The sequence below is a fragment of the Ambystoma mexicanum genome, chromosome 2p, assembly GCF_040938575.1.
Source record: "Ambystoma mexicanum isolate Mex_15411 chromosome 2p, UKY_AmexF1_1, whole genome shotgun sequence".
Classification (NCBI taxonomy): domain Eukaryota; kingdom Metazoa; phylum Chordata; class Amphibia; order Caudata; family Ambystomatidae; genus Ambystoma; species Ambystoma mexicanum.
The window spans coordinates 440,658,507-440,685,890 of record NC_090923.1 but is presented as its reverse complement, the minus strand read 5'-3'; the positions used below and the strand labels follow the sequence as shown (position 1 = coordinate 440,685,890).

The 27,384-nt window shown below is 53.2% G+C and overlaps 1 long non-coding RNA gene across 1 annotated transcript in view; it reads right to left on the bottom strand.

Annotated features, from left to right (window-relative positions):
- Window positions 1–2,755: 2,755 nt before the first annotated feature.
- Window positions 2,756–27,384, bottom strand: part of LOC138566470 (uncharacterized) — a 37,098-nt gene continuing 12,469 nt past the window's right edge. Inside the window, exon 2 of the long non-coding RNA XR_011301941.1 lies at window positions 2,756–4,374. This is a non-coding gene — a long non-coding RNA (uncharacterized lncRNA). The remainder of the gene's footprint in view (window positions 4,375–27,384) is intronic.

The following is a 27,384-nucleotide window of genomic DNA, read 5'->3' as shown; positions in this document are numbered from 1 at the left end:
ATAGAAGGCAACTTTGGTGTTAGAGATCTCCTGGGCAGTCCGTGGCAGGGATATGTGTTCACTTGTGTGCTTCAGGAGGGCATTGAGCACCTGGTTCAGCGTGCATGAAAATACTGGTTGTGATATGCCATGCATCTGCCCTACCGTATGCCGGTAGGTGCCTGTGGGCAGGAAGTGGAGCACAGTTACCACCTTCAGTAGAGGGGGGATGGCAGTACGGATGTCTATGAGGCTCACAATGTCATTGTGTATCATGTCCACAATGGTGGTGATGGTATCCCGGTCCAGACGGTACAGGGTGTGTATCTGCTCAGGGGTTTGGTTGAATGAAGCTGGCTCTGATCCTGGGGATTAGTGGCTGCCTCTGGGGTATCACTGGGTGCACTGGTGGGGCTTGCTGGGCCTGTCTCGCCCTCCTCCTCCTCCTCTTGCGTCTCCTCTGTGATGCCTGTTGTTGGTAGTGTCCTCCAGCCCATGTAATGCTGCTAGTATTGGATTGGAACCATCTTGGTGTGGGAAGGGGTGTGGTGTGCTCCTTTTGTGCTGCCTCAGTCTCCATTGCCTACACCTGTGCTGATTGTGGCCACCTGTGGCAGGTGGGAACACTGCTCATGTCATTTAACGGGTGGTCCGCGATGACGGTATTTTCTCCATGCCGGTATGGCCTTTTTTGGCCTAATGCATGCCGCTATTTGCGGGTCAGCATGGCTTGTGATGGTCTGCTATTAGCGCCATGCCGCTATTTGCGACATGAGTGGTCGCGCGCCCCCGGACTGCCCGCTATTAAAGGCACTGGTGCCACTATTAGCGGTTATCCGGGTCGTGATTAGAGATACCGGTAATCCCTTACCAGTATCGTTATTCCCTTACCGCCATCCTTGTAATGAGGCCCTTTATGTGTTACATCATATTCAGTACACCAGGCCCACAAGAGGAACCCAGGGTAAGAGTAACTTTAGGGGATGCAACATTTTCCATCCTTGTTGATAGGGAGCGACCATATCCTGTGTTATGAGTGGAAGTACCTAATGTTAGGCATTGTCATGAATGCACAAGGTTTTTTAGGGGTGACGAGTATGGTTCCTTTTACTGATGACTTACTTCTCACCATAGGGCAACATGACCTCTCCATGCCATTATTGTATTCCCATAAGACACCAGTTAACATACTAGGGAGAGACTTGATAAGCACAATTAACATGACAATATCCTTCACTGACAAGGGTATAAGATGTTCCACTCCAGGAATTCATTACATAAATGCAAAGACATTGATATCAGCATTTTACGGCTAAAAAGCACACATGGCTTTGCCATTAAACCCAGAAGTATTCCTTTACAAGTACACATATTGTTAGCATGGCTTCCCAAGTTTAGAGGCACACTGTTACAATTACCCACAGAGTTTTTGTCCAGGCTGGAAGGACCTATAAATGAGGAAGAGAGACAAGTGATTGGTTGAGTTAAAGGCAGCAATAGTGAGAGCTGACAGGGTGATTCTACATGGGCTAGATGATGAGGGACCAAATTGGAGAAAAGTGGTAGCCCTCATCGAAGAACCTAGATTGACCGATATGGCAGAGAGTTGCTTCCAGACAATGCATGAGATGATTAAGTAGTGTTTAACATAAGCCTTAGTTATCATGAGAAGTCACGGGACTCCGTTTTCCTATTGCAGCAAAAAGTGGAAACATACAAGGTTACCTCCAGGGTACTGTGAATCCCCCTCAATTTTCAAATGAGTGCTCCAGATGGATCTCTGGAATGGACACCTTTACAGTATTGTGATACTATATGTAGATTCAATTTTGGTTTGCATCGAGACAGAGGAACAGTACAGAAAACACTCAATACAGTTGATTACAGTCTTGGCACAGAAGGGGAAGAAAGTAGCCAAGGACAAATTGTGTCTTTGTAATTATTGCAGAGCATTGGTCTTTGAATACAGTAGATATGTCAGAGCCCTCTTAAAAGGACTCAAAAACGCACAGAAGGATGACAGTGACAAAGCCTGGACAGGTGAAATGATAGAATCCTTTGGTGAGTTACAAATGGCAATATGTACAGCACCTTTTTGAAGTGAGGTGATTATATTAAATCCAGCAATCAAGATTGTTAGGTGCAGAGTAGTGAACCCAGCAAGATTCATATCAGAGCCTGTAGAGGAAGGGGAGTACGTGCATGATTGCACCAAGTATACTGACTATCACAATGAGATACCACACACAAAAAATGCCCTTGTAGGAGGAAATCCTCTTCATTGATGGTACATCATCAATTTAACAGAGCACAGGTGAAAAACACACAGAGACTGCAGTGGTAGATGTAAAATAGAATGGCAATTTTGTGAGAGTGGCAAGTGTGATATTGCCTCTGCATTTTTCAGTGCAAGGAGTAAAATGGTAGCGCTTGTTTTGGCACTTGAAACACATAAGGATGAGGCAGTAACAGCATATTCTGGCTTTGCCTACATTACATCAACAGTACATGCAAGATTGTCACGTTAGAACAGGTGTGGCTTCTTATGCACAGTTGACATGCCAGTGCAACATGCACAATTATTGGACAGGTTTATGCATGCACTACAGCTCCCAATGGCCATTGCTGTGGTGAAGTGGGCAGAGCATACTAAAGGCATAGATTTAGTTTCCCTTGGCAAAGAAGCCACTGACTTAGAAGCCAGAAAGCAGTGTATGTCCCTGAAATATCCAAATTTGACACATCACCCAATAAATACACATGTACATGAAACATGACAATGAAATAATGATTTAATACATTGCCTATAGCCCAAATGATTGAATTACAGGAACAAGCCCCAACAGAAGAGCAAGCATTGTGGAAGCATAGAGGGTGCTCATTGTCCCCCACAGATGCCATGTGATGGCAGAACAGCACCGGAAAACCAGTTAAGCCCCTTGGATTACTTATTACAGCATCAGATCAACTACATTACCCAGCACATACTATACAAAAGATGCTTGCAGCTCTAATCTCAGAAGAATGGTATGTACTCAATTTGACGGAACATGCTGCTGCTTTCATTGTAAACTGTTTGTTCTCTCAGCAGTGTACCACGGGGCACACCCTGTGAACAGTGAGAGGAGCAATGCCCTGTCCTACATTTGCATATCGACTATGTGGATATGCTCTAAGTTTGTAACAGCTACAGATTGATTCTAATAGTTGTGTGTCCTTTCTCTTGATGGATCGAGGCTGGTCCATGCGCACATCTTGATGCCACATGTTCTGCAAAGTTCCTTGCACATGAGGTCTTCCCAGCGTGGGGAGTGTGCACAGTCTGCCATCTGATAATGGACCACATTTTGTAAACAAAGTGTTTGAGAACATCACAGTCCTATTGGGTATTAAGCATACATGCCCTTGCGCTTATCACCTGCATTCAAACAAAATTTGTGAGTGCCTCAATGGCCTCCTAAAGGAGCATATAGCCAAGCTAAAAGTGTATCAGAAAAGAAGATGGCTCCATTGTCTATGCTAAGTCCTATTTCCATTATGCAATCAGCCTGGCTCAGACCATCACCTGACTCCTCACGAGTTGGTGATGGGATGCTGTATGTGTCTTCTTTCTGCTCCCACTCAAGTGTAAACTGATGCCCATTGCTTATCTAACCTACTTGGACATTAAATGCATGATTATTTGACTTCTAGGATGGCACGTGTTGTTTTTATGTCTCAATAACGTTGTTCTCGGCAGGAGAGGTCAAAGAAGAGTGATCAAGACAATAGGGGTCATTATGACCCCGCGAGTAAATACCGGCAATGCTGCCACCGGAGTCATGAATTTACTGGCACCCAGCAATGGGGACGTACCGGGGCATTATAGCCCCAGTGGACCCGGTAAATCCCCATTCCTGGGTGCCGGTAATTATTACTCCTCATTCCTATTTGAGTCCCTTTAGACACAATGGGAATGGGGAGGCTGGATGCACCGGCACCATTCTTGAATGGTGCCGGTGCATCTGCCGAGGACTGCTCATGGGTGCCAGTCCGCCCGCCAGGTCAGACCTGGCGGGCAGAAAGGCACCCGGGAGCAAAACTTGTACTTTGCCAGTCCGGTACCAACGGTGCTCGTAGCAGACCGGCACCGTTGTTTCCGGACCGGCAAAATTGTAATGAGGCCCCATGATCAAATTGATTTTGAAACTGCTAAAACTGCTAGCAATGTACTGTGGAGACAGAGTGCTCATTAAGAGGTTCAGAAGGCGCTGGCGTAAACCGTGTTTTAGGGTCCATATATTGTAAAGGAGGTGAGGCCCACTTCGGTGAAGGTGCACAGAGAAGAGCCTGGCTGCATCTTGGTGACATCAAACTCTACAAAGGAGAGAATGCTCATTCTGCAACTCATTGAATCTGAAGGTAAAGAAGAGATGACACAGGTTCAAACTACTAGAAGCAAGCAGCAGCTAGAGGAATAATATAAACTGTCTTTGATTATACATAAAGAGCAAACAGAGAACATTCAGTGAAACTTTTCCATAGAAATCTTACCTGCATAAAATAAAAAACAGCACATTTACAAGGAGAAAAATATAGACATAATATAGATGCTTGCTCTGCAAATTCTACTGTTTATGATTTTTTCTTACATAGTAGATGCAAGTTCAATGTGGTATAACTAACACACTTATCAGCGGCAAGAGTAGCACTGTAAAAGGGGAGGGGGCTCTTTCTCATCTGCGAATTAAAATCCTTAATAAAAACGAATCCATTTATTTTTTTGGCGAGTTCTACGAGGAGACCCCTGATAAATGCTACCGTTTTACCGAGGCATGGGTAGTCAGGGAGGAGTGCAGGACAGCCTCTATTGGCCAGTACAAACAGCTTGAGCTAATAATGGTCCAGTGAGGGTGTGGGAGTAGAAGTTTGAAGGTCTAAAATAATCAGGGTAAGGAAAGGAAAGGGAGAGGAGAATAATTCAAATAGAAAGATATAAGGCGGAGGCAATGTCATTCTATTGGATTGATGGTCCGTTTAACAACATGTGCATTTCGAGTGGGTGCACAACACAGTGGGTAAGTGTTATAAAGAATAACCCAGAGAGGGGACGTTCGATAAAGACATTATAGAAAGTTGGTACTCCTACTTGGCAGCTCATACAAAGGAGCAAAGCTTAAAAAGAGAGAGGACATTTTGGGGCTTTGGAAATTGTACGACTAAAAGGAAAAAGAGACAGAGAAAGGCAAAGAGGAAGAGTAACAGGGAAGTGCAACGCCTGACGCTATACAACATACCTGTTAATAAAACCAGCTGCAGTGTATACGAATCCTAAATGAATATCTCAAGAGAAGGAAGGAACACATAAAAAGAAAGAAGAAGGCGACACAAGCATTTTGTACGAGAAAATGGAAGATGACATATTTAAATGACATAAACTGCAGCAACTGGACAGTGTGTTCAAGGTGGCAGAAAAAAACAATGTAAAGGGAAATAGAGGAGAAAGGAAAGATACACGAGAAGGGAGCCAATAACCAGGGGTGGAAAGCAGGTTGCATAAAGTTTAAAATAGGCAAGTGGGGACACGACTCAGACCACAGTGGAACTGATACGGCAGACAAAGGGAACACCATATCAGACTGGGACGATAGCAGTGACAGCGATCATGGGAATGACCACATAGAGACACATTAGCGCCATGGCTACCCCCATACCGCATACCAGGTCCGGGTTCCCTGAATGGGGACTTACCGGGTCATTCCAACCTTGGAGGACCTGGTATTTCCCCCTTCAGGGAACCCATCCCCATTCCCATTTGTGCCCCCATAGGGCTCAATGGGAATGGGGAGGGAACTAACAACGGGCCCGTTAATAACAGGCCCGTTGTTAGCTCCCTAAAACCAGCCGCCCTTAGCTGGACCCGCTAAGGGACCTCGTAATGCGGCGGTAAGGGGTTAATGGCACCAGCATCCTTACCAGTGCGGTTAACCCCTTACCGCCGACCTTGTAATGGGGCCCATAGTCTGACAGACAGAAGAAGGGAAAGGAGAAGAGATGAGAGAGAAGAGGAGGAAACAGAAGAATCACTGGGTGACTAGGGAGGAAAACCAGAATAGAGGCAGTGAAGAGGCCACAATGTGGCAATAAACACAGAGCTTGCACGCAATTGCCCCTTTTACAGAAAGCGAGGGGCATTGTTCATTATACACCATAGCACACAATGGACAAGGACAATTTAGTTTACAGTTTACATTCATTGATGGCAGGGGCAGGCAAGTGGATTTATGATTTTTAAAAAGAGACAGTGAAAATCCCATTGGCCATAGGAGACATAAATATGTATTGGCAGTATTGGTCAGGGAGAGAAGTGACAAAATATGGCATCAGGCTGAATACACTGGGGTAAAGTTTATCTCTAATATACATGATGGCGCACCCTTCAACAACTATGAAGCACATGTGTGGAAGGCTCTGAGTGGGGCGTATCCAGACACCTCAGACTTGGGTTATATATTAAGCCTGATGAGGATCCCGTGGAATACATATGATCCATGCAAGAAATGTGGACAGAGGAAAATAAACAGTCATGGGACGAGTACATACCTTCTACATACATTCTAGTGAGGGGGCTCCCCACATATGTGCGGGTCTCTTTAGAAAAGATAGTGGGAATCAAGGCAAAGGGGTGGCCTGAGGAACAGGCAACAATTGTATACTATTGGTAAAGAAAACAGGAGAAGGATAAGGAGACAATCGATGATGCAACCAAAGCATAAAACTAATTGGTCCAGAAAGAACATTCAAAAATACACAAGGAGGGAGCAGTACTCACAGGGCCAGTAGTCATTTCACAAGCTCAGCAAGGGGGCTTCCAGTGGCCACGGTAATGCAGCCAGGAGGTTGCACTCAGGTGCCACCCAACCAGCAGTGGGGAACGGCATAGATGCAGCAGCAACCAGCATTCATAAACGTGCAGCAGCCGCAGCACTTTTTTATGCAGTCATGCGGAGGAAATGGGTACATAGCACAGGATCAGGCTGGGAGAGAATACCATGCACGTGGAACGGGAATGGAATACAGGGAAATGACTCCAAGTTTTGGAGTACAGTGATTCACATGTGAGAATTTTTGACATTTTGCATGAACATGCACACTCATTGCACAGGAAGGTTAACCACAGCAGACATACATGCAACAGACTCCACAGCAGGTGCATATAATGCTGTATCAAAAGCAATTACAGGTACATCCCGTACAAACACAGGGTATTGCTACCCAGGGACAAGTGCTGGTACAAAATGGGGAAATGTCAGGAACTCAAGGTGCAGTGAAAATACTCCAGGTACCAGTGCAGATACAAATCCCAGGAGGGGTAACCCTATTGGGACATAATACTGTGCCCCAATAGACAGTGGTTGGTGGTAACCCATTTATGTCATCCGGGAACACATTTTCCAATAGAGGTGCCCACAGAGAGTGGAAGTGTGTCCTGTTCCAGTAGTAACTGAAGACACAAAGGAGGAACCCGAGGTAGCAGTTCAGATAGGAAAGAGTGGAATTCCCTTTCTCAAAGATACTGGAGCAACTAGATCATGCATCAAGGAAAAAGGATTTCCATTATAAAAGTTTGGGCCCACACTGCTTTTCGGGGACAATTCTGAAAGTTTCTCTGACAAAAGGTGTACCCTTGACAATAGGGATACAGCATATTGCAGCACATTTGCTGTATTCAAAAGGCACTCCTATCAAAATTCTAGAGAGGGAACTTTTCAGCAAACTGAATACCACAATTTCATTTTCACAGAAAGGGATGGTGTGCACCACACCAGGAATGTATCCAGCTCGGTGGCAGTAACCATTCAGGCATACTATGCACAAAACACAATGAGAGGGATACCCACACATATAGAGGTGTTTGTATACGGAGCAAGCGTGTTGTTGGGATGGTTGCCAAAGATTGAAGGGAAGGTGTTCCGGCTGTCCAAAACACATTTTTGTTCAGGCCTTACTGTCCCTCCTCAGTTAGCTCAGACCCAAACACTATACTGTAGTTGTAGGAAGTAGTGGTACGAGAAGACATGATTATACTAGTTGCCACTGATAAGAAAAACATGGAATAGTGCTCAATATTATGTACTGACCCCACGCTGACGTTGACAGGAGTAAGTGGCACATAGTTGTTTGCAACAAAAGACAATGATGAAGGAGAAGTAGTGTTCAAACTAAACCTACCGTTCCCAGTACATATAACAGAAACGGAAGTGCCCAAGATGACCCAGACAACAAAACAGAAAGCACAATACTTGCAGGAAGATTTGGAATACATGCCCCAAAAGTTAATGGACAACAGGACCCAATGATGTAGGAATACTAAAAGGTGCTGGGGCAGTACACATCAGGTTGAAAGAAGGAGCACTATTGCCACGAGTAAAACAGTACCCACTTTCTTGATAAGCAGATGAGGGTATATACGAGACACTGCATGCACTATGGCAGCAAGGCATAATACAGGTGAGTTTATCACCTTGCAACACAGCTATCTATCCGATTAAGAAAGCAAAGGGAGAGGCGTGGTGTTTTATATAGGATTTACACACTCTGAATGACATTATTGAGGCAGAGTATCCATTGGTTACCAACCGTGCAATGCTTTATTTGCAGTGTTCGAATGGAGGCACACTATTTCACAGTAGTTGACTTAAAGAAAGTCTTTTTCTCCATCCACTACACACAGACTCCAGGTATCTCACCGCCTGTATGTATTGCAGTATGTAGTTCTAACATCCTAGAATGCCTCAGGGGTACTGCAAAGGGCCTAGCATCTTCAACAGAGTGATTTAAATGGATTTGAGCAATTTGCAGGTTGTTAGCACAGTAATACAGTATGTTGATGACTTATTGGTGTGAAGTAAGACAGAAGAGGAGTGTAGACGGCACTCGATGACACTCCTGACTTCACTAGCAGACAAAGGATACAAAGTGGACAGAGATAATTTACCATACTGTCAAAAAGAGGTGGTGTGCATGGCGAGATTGTGTCAGAAGAGGGGAGAAAAATAACACCAGAAAGAGTAGAGGCCATACACGACTCCAGGACCAAAAACCGTAAAAGAGATGCAGCAATTTTTGGGCTTGTGCAACTATTGCAGAGCATGGGTCTGTAATTACTCCACATACACCAGGCCATTCTTGCACGCACTAAGGGAAGCACAGAAAAACAAAACACACATAAAATGGACAGCTGAGATGGGCTAAAGCTTTGATGAACTAAAACATGAGTTAGCACACACACCAGTGTTAGCAACTCCCAATTACATTGAAAAGTTTCACCTGTTTTCACATTCAGATGGAAAAGTGATGACTGACAGTAGTACTGACACAGAAAAAAGGATAGAGACACAAGCCACTTGCATATTACAGTGGGTCACCGGACGCAGTGATGCAGGGACATTTCCCATGTGAGCAGGCTCTCGCTGGTGCTGCATTCGCTATTGAGAAGGCTTCCACAATAACCATGGGGTGTCCAGTAGTTTTGTATGTGGAACATACCTTTTCTGCCGTACTGGAGAAAACAAAATCAACACTGACAACTCAGAGGTCTTCAGGATATGAGGTAATACTAACCAACCCAGCAATAAAAGTGGTGACAATAAACCCAGCAGAGTTAATTGAAGAGAAAGTAGAAGAAGGGGATTATGTATTTGACTGCGTAGCATGCATCGACAGGAGCAAAGTTAAGTTAGAAGTAATCGAATAGGGGGACATGATTTTCATTGATGAGAGTTCCAGCATTGACCAGACCACGGGGCACAGTGGTAGGGTATGGACAAGGAGTACACAAAGGGGAGGAGTTGATAGTGTACTCACAGACACGATTACCAAACCATTACTCTGCACAAGCGGCAGAACTAGTGGTCTTGATTGAAGCATTACTGAGAAAAATTACTGGAGAAGTTACTGCTCCCAGTAGAATTAGCATTAATAAAGTACAAGGCCCATACAAGAGGGCAAGATATTTTTATCTCTCTAGGAGATGAAAAGGCAGACAAAGCAGCAGAATAAGCAGCATATATGCCAGAGGGATCACATGTGCTGTTCCCTGGCGATGAAGAACAAATACCCCTGATAGCAGTGCTGAAAGTGAGAAAGTGAGCAAACAGAAATATGCATTGCCAGAAAGCTTCAATGTAATCCCAATATTGCAGACAACGGAGTTGCATGTAGAAGGATCAGATGTTGAAAAAAGAGCTGTGGAAAAATCGAGGATGTTCTCTGTCCCCAACTGATTTGGTTTGGCAAAATGATAGCACAGGAAAGGTTTTCATGCCAAGGAAATTGTTACAATTGGCATTGGAACAGCTTCAGAATTCTACCCACATATCAAAAGAGCATGTGGCTGCAAGGATAAGTGAAGACTGGTGGGTTCCAAATCTGTATGAATGGGTTTCTGAATATGTGAGTAACTGTATGATCAGACAGACAGAGGTTTTTGCCAGGTCACACATTGACAGGCCGATTCATGGAATAATTAGCGCGGCGCAAGTGGGCAAAAATGTGCGAATCGCAGTGGAATAGCGAAAATCGCAGTGCAAGTGCGAAAATCGCACGAAAAGCAGCGCACGTCGATTCATGGAAGTCCGTGCGCGAGAAAACCAGCGGATGTGCGATAAAAAGTGCGCCACGCACGTTGGCGCACAGGCCATCTAACAGCATGCGCCAGGTCACAGCGAAAATCGCACAGGCCACAGCGAAATTCGCACATAGCGCGGCGCACGCAACAAAAGTAGGCGGAACACGGGCGTAACACTCGGAATGGGGAACAACTTGCAAAAACGTGGGCGTCATGGGGGAAGCACAGGGCACAAGTGCGCGGAACGCCCACACGCTCGCCTACAACACGTATTCATGGAATAGAATAGGGCAAAAAAGCGCACGCTCAAACCCGCGCACAGGCACAAACACGACCTCCACAAGAAAGCAGGCGGTAGCATTTCTGCGGCTGTAAGAAATGTGCGCCAAAAGGTGCGCCAACAAATAGCACCCATATACTGCCATGATGAATGTCCTATACTGTGGCCCTCCAGGACAAATGACGTGCAAAGGGGTACGCACAAACACGGACACGCTGACAAAAAATACGTGTGCGTGTATACCGGGGTGCGCGGGAAGTCTCACACGCGATTTGGCCGGGTACGTGGATTTCAGGGGTGCGCGGGAAGGTCCACACGCGATTCCATCAGGGTAGGTGTATTTCAGGGGTGCGCGGCAAGTTCCACACGCCATTCCATCAGGGTACGTGTATTTCAGGGGTGCGCAGGAAGTCCCACACGCGATTACAGCAGGGTACGTGTATTTCAGGGGTGCGCGGGAAGTCCCACACACGATTACAGCAGGGTACGTGTATTTCAGGGGTGCGCGGGAACTTCCACACGCAAATAGCCTGGGCGCGTGTATTTCAGGGGTGCGCGGGAATTTCCACACGCGAATAGCCTGGGCGCGTGTATTTCAGGGGTGCGCTGGAATTTCCACACGCGAATAGGCTGGGCGCGTGTATTTCAGGGGTGCGCGGGAAGTTCCACACGCGAATAGCCTGGGCGCGTGTATTTCAGGGGTGTGCGGGAATTTCCACACGCAAATAGCCTGGGCGCGTGTATTTCAGGGGTGCGGGGGAAGTTCCACACGCGATTACAGCAGGGTACGTGTATTTCAGGGGTGCGCGGGAATTTCCACACGCGAATAGGCTGGGCGCGTGTATTTCAGGGGTGCGCGGGAAGTCCCACACGCGATTACAGCAGGCTACGTGTATTTCAGGGGTGCGCGGGAATTTCCACACGCGAATAGCCTGGGCGTGTGTATTTCAGGGGTGCGCGGGAATTATCACACGCGATTTGGCTTGGTACGTGTATTACAGGGGTGCGTGGGAAGTTACACACGCGATTAGGCTGGGTGGGTCCTCACAGGTGTTCCCTGTACACCCTCCACGGCCCCTGCAGGCAGCCCACAAAACAGGGGACTACCCTGCACACCTGCTCATGTCCCCTTGCACCCCCACCCCCCAGCAGTGCAGGGGCAGCCTCCACCAGGCCCCAACCCATGTCTCCCACCACCCCACCCCCCACCATCCAGGGTCAGCCTCCACCAGGCCCCCACTCATGTCTCCCACCACCCCCACCCCCCACCATCCAGGGTCAGCCTCCACCAGGCCCCCACTCATGTCTCCCACCACCCCCACCCCCCACGATCCAGGGTCAGCCTCCACCAGGCCCCCACCCATGTCTCCCACCACCCCCACCCCCCAGCAGTGCAGGGTCAGCCTCCACCAGGCCCCCACTCATGTCTCCCACCACCCCCACCCCCCAGCAGTGCAGGGGCAACCTCCACCAGGCCCCCACTCATGTCCCCTATAACCCCCACCCCCCACCATCCAGGGGCACCCTCCACCAGGCCCCCACTCATGTCTCCCACCACCCCCACCCCCCACCATCCAGGGTCAGCCTCCACCAGGCCCCCACTCATGTCTCCCACCACCCCCACCCCCCACCATCCAGGGTCAGCCTCCACCAGGCCCCCACCCATGTCTCCCACCACCCCCACCCCCCACCATCCAGGGGCAGCCTCCACCAGGCCCCCACCCATGTCTCCCACCACCCCCACCCCCCAGCAGTGCAGGGTCAGCCTCCACCAGGCCCCCACTCATGTCTCCCACCACCTCCACCCCCCAGCAGTGCAGGGGCAACCTCCACCAGGCCCCCACTCATGTCCCCTATCACCCCCACCCCCCACCATCCAGGGGCAGCCTCCACCAGGCCCCCACCCATGTCTCCCACCACCCCCACCCCCCAGCAGTGCAGGGTCAGCCTCCACCAGGCCCCCACTCATGTCTCCCACCACCCCCACCCCCCAGCAGTGCAGGGGCAACCTCCACCAGGCCCCCACTCATGTCCCCTATCACCCCCACCCCCCACCATCCAGGGGCACCCTCCACCAGGCCCCCACCCATGTCCAACCCATGTCTCCCACCACCCCCACCCCCCACCATCCAGGGACAGCCTCCACCAGGCCCCCACTCATGTCTCCCACCACCCCCACCCCCCACCATCCAGGGGCAGCCTCCACCAGGCCCCCACTCATGTCTCCCACCACCCCCACCCCCCACCATCCAGGGTCAGCCTCCACCAGGCCCCCACCCATGTATCCCACCACCACCACTCCCCAGCAGTGCAGGGTCAGCCTCCACCAGGCCCCCACTCATGTCTCCCACCACCCCCACCCCCCAGCAGTGCAGGGGCAACCTCCACCAGGCCCCCACTCATGTCCCCTATCACCCCCACCCCCCACCATCCAGGGGCACCCTCCACCAGGCCCCCACTCATGTCTCCCACCACCCCCACCCCCCACCATCCAGGGTCAGCCTCCACCAGGCCCCCACTCATGTCTCCCACCACCCCCACCCCCCACCATCCAGGGTCAGCCTCCACCAGGCCCCCACCCATGTCTCCCACCACCCCCACCCCCCACCATCCAGGGGCAGCCTCCACCAGGCCCCCACCCAGGTCTCCCACCACCCCCACCCCCCAGCAGTGCAGGGTCAGCCTCCACCAGGCCCCCACCCATGTCTCCCACCACCCCCACCCCCCAGCAGTGCAGGGTCAGCCTCCACCAGGCCCCCACTCATGAATCCCACCACCCCCACCCCCCACCATCCAGGGTCAGCCTCCACCAGGCCCCCACCCATGTCTCCCACCACCCCCACCCCCCACCATCCAGGGGCAGCCTCCACCAGGCCCCCACCCATGTCTCCCACCACCCCCACCCCCCAGCAGTGCAGGGTCAGCCTCCACCAGGCCCCCACTCATGTCTCCCACCACCCCCACCCCCCAGCAGTGCAGGGGCAACCTCCACCAGGCCCCCACTCATGTCTCTCACCACCCCCACCCCCCAGCAGTGCAGGGGCAACCTCCACCAGGCCCCCACTCATGTCCCCTATCACCCCCGCCCCCCACCATCCAGGGGCACCCTCCACCAGGCCCCCACCCATGTCCAACCCATGTCTCCCACCACCCCCACCCCCCACCATCCAGGGTCAGCCTCCACCAGGCCCCCACTCATGTCTCCCACCACCCCCACCCCCCACCATCCAGGGGCAGCCTCCACCAGGCCCCCACTCATGTCTCCCACCACCCCCACCCCCCACCATCCAGGGTCAGCCTCCACCAGGCCCCCACTCATGTCTCCCACCACCCCCACCCCCCACCATCCAGGGTCAGCCTCCACCAGGCCCCCACTCATGTCTCCCACCACCCCCACCCCCCACCATCCAGGGTCAGCCTCCACCAGGCCCCCACCCATGTCTCCCACCACCCCCACCCCCCAGCAGTGCAGGGTCAGCCTCCACCAGGCCCCCACCCATGTCTCCCACCACCCCCACCCCCCAGCAGTGCAGGGTCAGCCTCCACCAGGCCCCCACTCATGTCTCCCACCACCCCCACCCCCCAGCAGTGCAGGGGCAACCTCCACCAGGCCCCCACTCATGTCTCCCACCACCCCCACCCCCCAGCAGTGCAGGGGCAACCTCCACCAGGCCCCCACTCATGTCCCCTATCACCCCCACCCCCCACCATCCAGGGGCACCCTCCACCAGGCCCCCACCCATGTCCAACCCATGTCTCCCACCACCCCCACCCCCCACCATCCAGGGTCAGCCTCCACCAGGCCCCCACTCATGTCTCCCACCACCCCCACCCCCCACCATCCAGGGGCAGCCTCCACCAGGCCCCCACTCATGTCTCCCACCACCCCCACCCCCCACCATCCAGGGTCAGCCTCCACCAGGCCCTCACTCATGTCTCCCACCACCCCCACACCCCACCATCCAGGGTCAGCCTCCACCAGGCCCCCACCCATGTCTCCCACCACCCCCACCCCCCAGCAGTGCAGGGTCAGCCTCCACCAGGCCCCCACCCATGTCTCCCACCACCCCCACTCCCCAGCAGTGCAGGGTCAGCCTCCACCAGGCCCCCACTCATGTCTCCCACCACCCCCACCCCCCACCATCCAGGGTCAGCCTCCACCAGGCCCCCACCCATGTCTCCCACCACCCCCACCCCCCACCATCCAGGGGCAGCCTCCACCAGGCCCCCACCCATGTCTCCCACCACCCCCACCCCCCAGCAGTGCAGGGTCAGCCTCCACCAGGCCCCCACTCATGTCTCCCACCACCCCCACCCCCCAGCAGTGCAGGGGCAACCTCCACCAGGCCCCCACTCATGTCCCCTATCACCCCCACCCCCCACCATCCAGGGGCAACCTCCACCAGGCCCCCACTCATGTCTCCCACCACCCCCACCCCCCAGCAGTGCAGGGGCAACCTCCACCAGGCCCCCACTCATGTCCCCTATCACCCCCACCCCCACCATCCAGGGGCACCCTCCACCAGGCCCCCACTCATGTCTCCCACCACCCCCACCCCCCAGCAGTGCAGGGTCAGCCTCCACCAGGCCCCCACTCATGTCTCCCACCACCCCCACCCCCCAGCAGTGCAGGGGCAACCTCCACCAGGCCCCCACTCATGTCCCCTATCACCCCCACCACCCACCATCCAGGGGCACCCTCCACCAGGCCCCCACTCATGTCCCCTATCACCCCCACCCCCCACCATCCAGGGGCAGCCTCCACCAGGCCCCCACTCATGTCTCCCACCACCCCCACCCCCCACCATCCAGGGGCAACCTCCACCAGGCCCCCACTCATGTCTCCCACCACCCCCACCCCCCAGCAGTGCAGGGGCAACCTCGACCAGGCCCCCACTCATGTCCCCTATCACCCCCACCCCCCACCATCCAGGGGCAACCTCCACCAGGCCCCCACTCATGTCTCCCACCACCCCCACCCCCCAGCAGTGCAGGGGCAACCTCCACCAGGCACCCACACATGTTCCCCTGGCCCCAGGTCCTGACGATACACAATCATGGCAGTAATGGGCAGCATACCCAGCACAAACACCCAGGCAAGGATAGCATCCACCCACATAGTGAATGCAATTACATGATACAACCCCAATGGCAACAATGTAAATGGACACATGCCCGACACACACACATACACAATGGGTGCAAGTGAATGTCAAAACACATATCATGACATGTATGAAACCAATGAGAAAATAACACAAGTGAAAGTAAAAATAAAAAATGTATTATAGATTAAAAATAAGTAAACAAATCAAACATACAACTATGTGGATAAGCAAATTAATGGTCCATGTCCGAGAACAAAAGTCATAATCAAAAAAAAAAAGGAATAAAAAAAAATTGTCGTCCAAAGCAATATCATGTAGTATGAAAAAATATGAAAAACCATTTCCTCATGGTGAACACAATAAGAAATGAAAAAGAAGTATCTACAAAAAGCAAACTATATACAGGAATGTTCCAGGGTCCATGAGCCCAACACCATAAATGAAACCTACTACTACCTAATCTAAAAAATATATACAAAAAAGTGGCCATTGTCCGAGCGGTCCAAAATAATAAAACAAAATAAAGGAAACCTAACACTAACTAACTAAATAACTATATACAAAGGCAGCGGGCAAGTCCTGCGGCTCACTTGTTGATGTTGCTGGCCAGGGCATCATCGAACTCCATGTCTTTGTCCTGGAGGCGGGACTCTGTCCTGGCCCCGAGGTCTCGCAGGGATAACCCCATGTTCAGCTCAAACTCCCTGCGAGCTTCCTCGAGGCACTCAGCCCGCCTCAATGCCCGACGCATGGAGAACTCCGCCCTGACCATGGCGAGCCGCTCCTCTTCCGCCCGCTGCCGCTCCGCACCTATCCGCTGGACCAACTCCTCCCACACGGAAGACACCACCATCCCAGGGTTGCCCTGCCCTCCGGCCGATGGCTGCCCCTCCAATCTTGATGGCCCCGAGCCATTATGCCTCCTACGTCGAGCCCGCTGCTGCCTCCGACGCCACTGCCTCTGCCAGCACGAGGGCATCCAGGCTGATGGAAACCACCGACGCCGTCGTGCACGTGCCCTGCCTGATGATGCTGTCACATCTTCCATCTGCTGGGGTCCAGTTGCAGTGTTGTCCACCCCTGCTGGACCTCCGACTACCAACTGTGGCAGGGATGGGATCCCCACCGAGCTGGCTGCATTGGTCGGGGCAGCTCCACAGGGGGCCCTGGTGGCATCTGGCCCTGAAGACGGCAAGGAGAACGACTGGTGGATAGCCTGCACAGAGGAGGAGAGGGCCGCCACATTGGCCAACACATGCAGGAAACCCCCGAACATGGCCGATCCCAATTGGGCCACGTCGGCACGGTGCACTTCGTGATGACGTGCGTGCTCCTCCCGGGAAGCACGCACGGCATCACGAATCACAGCCGTGCGCATCGCGACCCCAATCAGGACCTTCTCCACACGGCCAGGGGTTCCCACGTCCGCAGGTGGAGGGGAGTCAGGTGACATGGACATCCCCACTACCTGCGGACGGGCCTGGGACGGGGCATCCCTGCTGGTGCATGGTGGTGCACTCACAGGGTCAGGGACAGCGACATGCACAGGCCCCTCCATGGTGACCTGTGTTGCCTCCTGCCCCTGGCCCTGGACTGCACCACTTGCACCAGCAGGGATGCCCCCACCAGGCCCCATGTGTGCCCCAGTGGCGGCCTCCTCCTCCTCTGTGCAAACCACCAACCTGGATGGCTCCTCACCGTCTCCCGCCGTAGCAGGCCCCTGTGGGGGCTCACCCACGCCTTCCGCTGCAGCCGTGGGTGCATCCCCGCCGCCTTGCTCCACAGCGCCGTCTCCGCCCTCTTCTTCACTAGCCGCTGCGTAGAGGGAGACAAAGAACACAAGCATCAGGGTACTGCACAATGGCCCCCTAGACAGGAAGCAATAGCAGATGAGCACCACTGTCAAAGTACACTTCCATCATGTCCCTCCACAACACATGGGTCAGTCCAGGCAAAACACACACAGTAACAGGCATGCTGCATGCCATGGATATTTCCATGCATGTCCAATGGACTCTTGAAACATTCAATGATATGCAACTCACATGCATCATGGCTCATGCATATCACATGCACACACTTCACCTCAGTCACATCCATCTGGCCCCAAACACACCAAACACAGCCAAAACAAGGGTAAGTTGGCTGCTTCACTGAATCTGTGCATTGTCACACACATGTGTCATGCATCCATGGCATGCACAAGTCACAGACACGCAGGTCAGGCACACAGACATGGCTACCATATATGTATCTGGCATCAGCACCCATCCCTCACCCCCACCCATGTCCAGGTACAGAGACTGGCATGCTCTCATGTTCAGAATCTGCATAGGGCTCCCCATGCCGCATTTGGACACATGCAACAACCACGTGGGTCACACATCACTGGTCGCACATGCATTACCATGATGTCCCTGCACACATACATGCATACATGGCCTATGGCACACATACAGGCAAGTATCATAGAACCAGCACACCGCAACATGCCCTGTCTCACACAGTAATGCTTGGACACTTACCGCTCAACTCCAGACGGGCCTCCCTCTCAAGGATCTGGGCGTGGAGCGCTGGGCGTACGCGTTCCAGGACCCTCTTCTGGATGCAACTCATGTGGCCCCGGCCCCCCTCCACGAGGCGCCGGGCCTTCACAAGGGTCCTGGACCTCAAGTCCTCCCAGCGCTTCTTGATCTTCAGGACGTTGCGGGTTGCCACCCCCTCCGCCTTGATGGCAACCACACAGTCGGCCCAGATCCTCTCCCGTCCTTACTTGCTGGCGGGGGACGATCCAAAGAGGGCATCATACTGCCCCAGGACATGCTCCACCAGGACACCAACTTCGGTGGCAGTGAAGCTGGTGCCCCTCTGCCCCTCTGGCCTGGGGTTGCCACTGGTGCCAGATGTGGAAGTGCCCGACATGGCAACCCCAGAGGCAGGTGTGGGTGGGCAACTGGGTCCTGGAGCTGGGCTGTGGAGCGATGTAATCCCAGTTGGGAGTCTTCAGTTCTAGCAGGGGTGGACACAGCAACTGGACCCCTGCAGATGGCTGATGTGCAGGCACGAAATGGCAGGGCACGGTGGCAGCAGGCAGGCAGGCAGGCAGCAGCCGATGGCACGTGGGAGGCTGCTCGGGGCACTGGGGGGCAGTAACTCGGCCTTCTGGGCAGGAGCGTGGTCTTCCGTATGTTTTCGGGTGGCCAGCTTGATACGGAGTGATTTGGCAGGTGAAAAACCTGCACGTCAGCGTGAAATCCGAGGAAAGGCCCTTAGCGCGTAAGCGCGTCAGCACGCATACGCGATTCTATTGGACCAGAGTCCCTCAGCGCGTAAGCGCGTCTGTGACGTGACCCGCACGGGTGTTCCCCACTCAGCACGTGATGACGGAGCACACGTGAAAATACTGCATGTCCGAGTGTCATCGCGTGTAATTGGACAAAAGTGCGCTTACACGCGATTGGCCTATGTACGTGTATTTCAGGGGTGCGCGGGCACTTACACACGCAAGTACGTCAGCGCACCTGTATCCCGTGGTGCGTGGGAATTTCCACACGCTATTGGACTGGGAACTAGATTCCAGGGGTGCGCGGGTCACACGCTCGCCTAGTACACGCGCAAAGCATTAATTTGCGCACTTATCAAATGACAAGCCAGATGCCAGGATGAACATACCGTTCCTAGCAGCAGTGGCAGTGGGCTACCAAAGGAGGAGGAGGAGGAGAGTCAGGGCCAGAATATTCACACCCAGAACCAGCCTGTTCGGGATGCCTGATGACCAGGTGTATGGAAGGTACAGGTTTCCACCACACATAATACTGGACCTGGTGAGTGAGTGGGAGGATGACCTCACATCACCCACCCTGTGCTCCCAAGCACTCAGCCCCCTGGAGAAGTTCCTCAATGTACTGCACTTCTTAGCCACTGGATCATTTCAGCGGACAAGTGCCATAGTGGGTGGGGTGTCACAGGCCACCCAGTCACGCTGCCTACACCAGGTCTTGGACATCATCACTGCACGCCCATCAGTCCGCAGGCACATATACCTGCCCAGAACACCTGCAGAAAGGCATGCTGCGGCCCAGGATTTTTACGGTGTGGCACGATTCCCCAAAGTGCTAGGTGCCATCGACTGCACCCATGTGGCTCTACGTCCACCCAGGGCATCTGAGCACATCTATAGGAACCGCAAGCACTGGCATTCCATCAATGTGCAGGTAGTATGTAATGCCAAGGGAATCATCACCTCAGTATATGCCAACTATCCCGGGTCCACCCACGACAGCTTCATTTACCGAATGTCCACCCTATGCCGGGACATAGATGCTGGGCGGCATGGCGATACATGGCTGCTTGGTGAGTATGTATGCCACTGCACATGCATGCATGTTGGATACTGAGCAAGGTCACAACCCCACCAATGATACCAATCACCACCTCCACAGGGGACAGTGCCTACCCTCTCAGCCCCCACATGATGACGCCAATTCGGAACCCCACCCCGCCACCCCAGGTAAGATATAACACAGCCCACATTACAACCCGGGGCATAGTGGAGCGCACATTTGGAGTGCTAAAGTCACGCTTTCGCTCCCTTGACCGTTCTGGCGGGCAGCTGTTATACGCTCCCCCAGTAGTGTGCAGGATCATAGTGGCAGCATGTGTCCTGCACAACGTTGCAACACGCCGGGGCCTGCCCGTGGACATGGTGGTGGCCCCACATCCCCAACCACATGCACAGCCACTGCGCATGGGAGGGGAAAGGGCACGGGGGGAGGCAGCCCGTACACAGCTAGTGACTAATTACTTCACATAGTATTCACTCCCCTGTGGAGTGCACACTGGCCTGGCACATTCCATCTGACAGTCAATGATGACTCAACCTGACACTGATCCTGAATGTCTGGAGATTCAACCGTGAAAAGCATATCAGCCTGAGATTGTTCACCTGGAAGTGTTACAATGTGTGCATCCCTACCCACACACAACACCAATGCAGTTTTGTGAAGAAACACATTCAAGCAGCCAAAATGAATACCCACTTGCTAAATGCAACAAGAGGACAGTGCCATGTCACCCAACCCATCCCCAGCACCGCCACACAACACACCGTGCCATGTCATGCTATGTGCAGGTAAACAAAGTAATCCCCACAACATGACAAGTGTTTCAATGTACAGTGTCCCCAATTGAAACTTCCTACACCTGAAATGCTCACTGTAATGCAGGACCAACAACAAACTTGAGCAGGTACTACCATTAACATGACTTCAGTAATGTAATAAATCAGTTGTCTCACCACCTGGATATGCCTGCACTCCCACCACTTCCAACTGAACAGTGTTGGTGCCATGCAGAGTTGTAGGTGCACTGCTGCCAACAAGGACCCCATCTCCAGACTAGAGGGCCTTGTGTAGACATGAGGAAGGGACCTGCAAATTGGGAGGCAGACACAGATGATGAGTTACACATCAATGCAACATGCAGTGTACAACACAACAGCAATATGCACTAGGAATGTATACACAGTATTGACTAGACTACCCACACATGTAGTGGGAGTCCAATGTCACCATGTACTTCAATGTCACTTGGGCACACCCTTTGCAAGCCCATGGAAACGGGAAGCAGGAGGGGTGTGTGACTCAAACCCAGGCATCTGAACCTAATACATGACAAGCCTGCATGTGCCCAGCCACAATGCAGCGTATGCCCACAGGAACCACGGAAGCCAACAAATTGTCCCAAAAAAATTGGGAAAAATATAAAAATAAAAATAAAAATAAAAATCAAAATAAAAAAAAATCAAAAATGGCCATTAAAGGGCCCGGGGGGGTTGGGGAGGCCACCCAGGAGGTCCGAGGTCAGGGTGCACACCAGAAACCACCTGTGTGGATCCTGGGAAAAAAAAACACCTCCATGGGCTCATGGCCCACACGGCTACCCTATTGTGGGAGTATCACTGCTGTCGCTATTATCACCCTGTGCAGCTGCATCCGGAGGTGGTTGCACTATGGGAGGCAGCCCACGCAAGGCCCTACTCTGTTCCTCCATGGCTGCAAGCATGCGGGTGTGGTAGGTCTCGTTCTGGAGGATGAGGGTGCGGAGGTCCCCATGCAACAACTCACGGGATGCCCGGACCTCCGCACTCGTTGCTTGCATCTCAGCTGAGAGCGTACGGGTGAGACGCTCCAGCTGCTGTTCTGTCCTTTGGTGTGTTGAAGCCTCAAGCTCAACTAGAGTCGTCCTGAGTTGATGTAGCTCCTGCCTCAGGGCTTCCCTGTGGCCCTGGGACTCTATGGAGATGGCCTCCTGCAGAGTCGCCAGTGCCGCCCGCCTGTTCCTGTTGGACGCCAACATGTCCTCCCTGTGTGACTGGCAGATGGAGTCGGTTGCCTGCTCTAGTCGCTCCATCAGCCTTTCAGGGGGGACAATGGAAGTGGCCACCCTATCCATGGCCTGAGCCATCATCTCGGATGATGCTGCCTGTTGGGTAGCCATACCGTAAATGGATTGCTCCCATGCGGTATTGCCAGGTGGCGTACGGCCACCACGTCGGCGGGCACCACACCTGTCTGGGGCAAGGCGGACTGCGCCTTGCTGTGCCGGCACTGCCTGAGGCTGCAGGACTGCATTCCCCCTCTGATCTGCTGGCCCAGGAACAGGATCAGATGTCGCGGAGTGTGACCCTGCATCCGTAACCACCAAAGGCCTAGCTGCCAACACTGACATCCCCATTGAGGGTTCTGACCCTGGTGCAGGTGGGTGGGACAGAACAGATTCCCTCCCTGGAACACTCACCTGCGACGGCACGTAGGTCTCATCATCCGAGTCAACAGCTGAGTACAGCTCGGGGGAGGTGCAGCCAGAGACACCCCTTGAGAGCACAACCTGTAGCACTTGTGGGTTTTCACCCACCAGCACACCACGTCCCTCACTGGTGGTTGGTCGGCCCTCGGACCCCTCCTGGCTCTGCACCATCTCCACAACCCCAGCAGTATCAGGTGCGTCTTCCCCTGCAATGACATAATAACAAAGAAATGGAAACCCGCATTAGCACCATGGCACACAATGAGGGCTGAGAAGCAAGAGAACCAGTACTTGATTGACACATGTCCCACATGACTAAGACCCTCCCATGCATGCACCCTCACTGCGTATGAAGGGCAGGCAAATGGCACACACTCATTACACAAAGATGGAAGATGAACACATTTTCTGCATGCTGCCTGGCAGTGGCATCACACATTGCCCTGTGATTGCCAGGTGACACACACATGCCATCACACAGATGGCATGTGCCATTGCTATTGAGTGTAGATGGAGAGGAGGGCAGCACTTATTCATTCTGTCCAGTTCCCACATGCAATAGCTTTTCTAATTGAAACAGGTCTGCTTTATCACCTGGAGCTGCCAGTCCAATATGGTCCAATTGCACAGGGACATGTGTGAACATATGATATCCAGGTAACAAAGTCACTCCACTTTACCATGGCCATGCCAGACATGTGACTAGAGGACTGAGGAATGCCTAGTATAAGTGGTGGAATGCATACAATCTGTCTGATTGAACATAGGAAAATAAGCAACAATGTTGTGGCAAGGTGACACTTCAAGGGCAACTGGGGTGCTGTTGGGCTAGATGTCTACTGTTGGCAGAAGGGATACTGCAATGGCCAATTGCAGCTGTGCAGGATGTATTGCATGAAGCACATGGCTGACACACTCGACTCAGGCGCACACACTCTCACCTGGCACACAAACAGATGCCCTCACACACACACCATGCACATGGATGACACACACATGCATGTGCACTCACCGGACAATGCCTCGTAATCAGGCAGATCTCCCATGCCTTGGATCTGTTCCTCCGTGACGTAGGTCCCAGCGACTGACTCATGTGGAGTGAGTTCCATGTCTTCTACTGGAGACCCACCTCCAGTCACTAGAGTTGCGGCATGACTTGAGGCCAGCTTCTTCTTTGCCTTGCGCTTTAGGTCATTCCAGCGCTTGTAGCAATCATTGGCTGTGCGCCTCACGATTCCAAGGGCACTTACGATGTCCGCAACGGTCTGCCAGTGTGCCTGGCGTTGTGCAGGTGTGGTCTTTGATCCTGCAACAATGACCATCTCGTTATCATGTCCGGACACATACTCGACAAGTGCATTCAGTTCGTCATCCGTGAAGCTGGGCTTCCTCGATGGACCGGACTGTGTAGCCGTGTCTGGGGCATCAGCCTGTGCCGGACGAGCACTCTTCCTCTTCCGCTTGGAAGGTGGTGGTGATCCTGAGTGTCCTGCGCCGCTCTGGACACTAGGGGCAGGAGCCCTGGTGGGCTCTGTATCAGGTGTGTGGGATTGCACACTCAGCATGGGAGTTGGTGCAGGCATTGGCTCAAGTGTAATGGTGTCATGGGGAATGTCAGCAGAATGGACTAGGACGGACACTGTCCTGGCTGGGTGTGTGAGAGCTGGGGTGGATGGAGCCGCAGCTGCCCCTGCAGCCTCTACGCCCTGCGTATTTGGGGCAGCAGATGACCTTGCTGCCCCAGATCCACGTGGCATGATGGCATCAACGTGCACCAGCGCACGTGTGGTAGCCCTGCTGACCTGGAAGTCAGCCATGGAGTCAGCCAGGTGTGGTGCCACAATGGGCTGGTCAAACAAGGGCTGAGCATGGATGGTGTCAGCCACATCAGCCTCAACGGGAGGGGGGGAGGGGGGGAGGGGGGGATAATGGGTGCCCTTGACTGGTCCTCTGCACATGGGGGGACAGGCTCACCCTGCAAGTTACGACCACGTCCCCTACCGGATCCACCACGGCCACCACTTGTGGCTCTTCCACCTTTGCCACCCTTACGGAATCCTCGCCTCCCAGCCATGGCACTGATATTAATGTGCGTATGGGAGTGGCTGTAGACTATAGTCCTGGGCAATTGGGGGTCAAAGGGGTTGGGTACCAGATGGTAATTGTACCCTAGTGCTCTAGCAAGGCTGATTGTAACCCCTGGGGAAAGATGACGGGTCACGCAACGCACAGGAGGCCCAAAAAAGGGAGATGACGTGCACTCAACCCCTCCTAGACCACGTGTGCAGAAAGAAAAACCTGCACTACGCTGTGGCACCCAGTAACACAAGAATGAACATATGCGTGTCACACGCAGCCTAGAATGACCTCTGAAGGGGTAGGCTACACACGGGGCAAGCACAGAAGTTAGATACGTGCGTGACTCACCGTCTGCCAGGTAAAAGAGCGTGAAAAATGAGCGCGTTTGGTTGGCAACACCCCCGCCAAAAGAAGATATGTACACTGTCTGAGGAGACAGGACAACAGTAGAAGGGGACACTGTTTGAGGGAACAGGCCCAGGTAAACCAGTACGAGAGAAAAAAGAGAAAAAGCTGTCAGAGGTAACAGGGAGTACGAACTGGAAACGCCGTGAAGTAAATCGCGTGTGAAACGACAAGAAGTACAGAATTCACCCACTCGCTCTCCACGAAAAGCACGTACAAGGAAATGGTGTTCTACACGTACCTTATATACAGGCCCACACGTACAGCGTCACTTACGCGGCGTGTACGTGCTAGGCCCATTTTCACCAATCACACGCTTTGTCACTTCTGCGTGTAGATCCATTTTCACCAATCACACGCTTTGTCACTTCTGCGTGTAGATCCATATTCACCAATCACACGCTTTGTCACTTCTGCGTGTAGGTCCATTTTAACCATTTACACGCTTTGTGACTTCTGCGTGTAGGTCTATTTTCTCCAATCACACGCTTTGACACTCGGACGTGTCACGCAACATTTTCCTGCACGTGCATGTGACTTCATGGACGCGCATATGCTGTTGATGGGTTTACGCGCTAAGGGCCTTTCTTCGATTCACACGCAGACGTGTGGGATTTTCACGTGCAAAATCACTCCCTATCAGGCTGTCCACGCGTTCACACACGAAAGACCACGCTCCTGCCCAGGAGGCCAAATTACTGCCCCCCAGAGCCCTGAGCACGCTCCCACCTGCCATCTGCTGCTGCCTGACTGCCTGCTGGCCACGTGCCCTGCCATTTGCTGCCTGCACATCAGCCAGGGGTGCTGTTGCTGTGACCACCCCTGCTGGAACCAAAGGCTCCCGACTGTCACCCCACAGCCCAGCACCAGGACCCAGTTGCCCACCCACTCCTGCCTCTGGGGTTGCCATGTCGGGCACTACGACATCTGGCACCAGTGGCAACCCCCGGCCAAGGAGGCAGAGGGGCACCAGCTTCAGTGCCAGGGAAGTTGTTGTCCTGGTGGAGCATGTCGTGGGGCAGTATGATGCCCTCTTCGGAAGGTTGCGCGCCGATGGACGTCGTGACTGCCATCAACGCGGAGGAGGTGGCAGTCCGCGACTACTAATGTGTCAGGAAGCGCTGGGAGGACTTCAGGTCCAGCACCCTCAACAAGGCCCGGCGCCTCATGATGGCAGCAGTGCTAAGGGGCGGGCGGGGCCACTTGTCGGAAGATCAGATGAGGGTCCTGGAACGCATATCCCCTGCGCTCCACATCCATGTCCTTGAGAAGCAGACCCGTCTGGAGTCGAGCGGTAAGTGTACATGCATACTGATAGTAAGTTGTGCGTGTGGTGGTGTGCCAGGAGTGTGCAGGTTGAACATGTATTTTTATGTGGCCAAGTAGGGGGGGTGTACAGGGCTGTGAGGGTGACACATGCGAGGGGTCTCATGTGTGACACATGGATGGTGCTTGTGTGTGTGGGCTTGCATGGCACAGGATGTGGAGGAATGATTGTCAGGTGTGACATGGATGTCGATGGAGACACTGCGACAGTTGGCGGAGGTGTACACATGCATGCAGGTTTGGTGTTGTGTGTGCATGTGTAGTGTACTCCCTATGTTGCATGTGATGTGTGGATGACCTTTGGCTGCACATGCTGTTGTATGTGAATGGATGGTGCTGGGTGTTGCATCATGGCTGTGGTATGGCTCATGTGTGCAAGTTGAAATGACATGTGTGTTGGGGATTGTGATGCCATGTCTGAGGTTTACCTATGCCACTCATGTATAACTGTCATGTGTGTATGAGTCCATTTTACAGTGCCCTTATGCCTGTGTTTTCTTTCTCCCTGTCTGCACCGTCAACTGATGAAGAGGACGGAGCAGGTGCTGTGGAGCACAGCGGCAGGGGTCGCACCACCAGCCGGAGACGCAAGGGCCAGATCCCCTCCCAAGTTGTGATCTCGTCGGGGAGTGAGGAGTCTGGTGCCGCGTCCCAGGCCGCAGCTGGCAAGGGGAGGTCCAAGAGGCGGAGGTCGGAGTTGGACTCCTCAGCAGCAGAAGAGGCAGCTGGGACCCCACAGGGCCCAACGAGGGAAGATGGCACGGAGTCATCCAGGTTGGTGGGGTGTATGG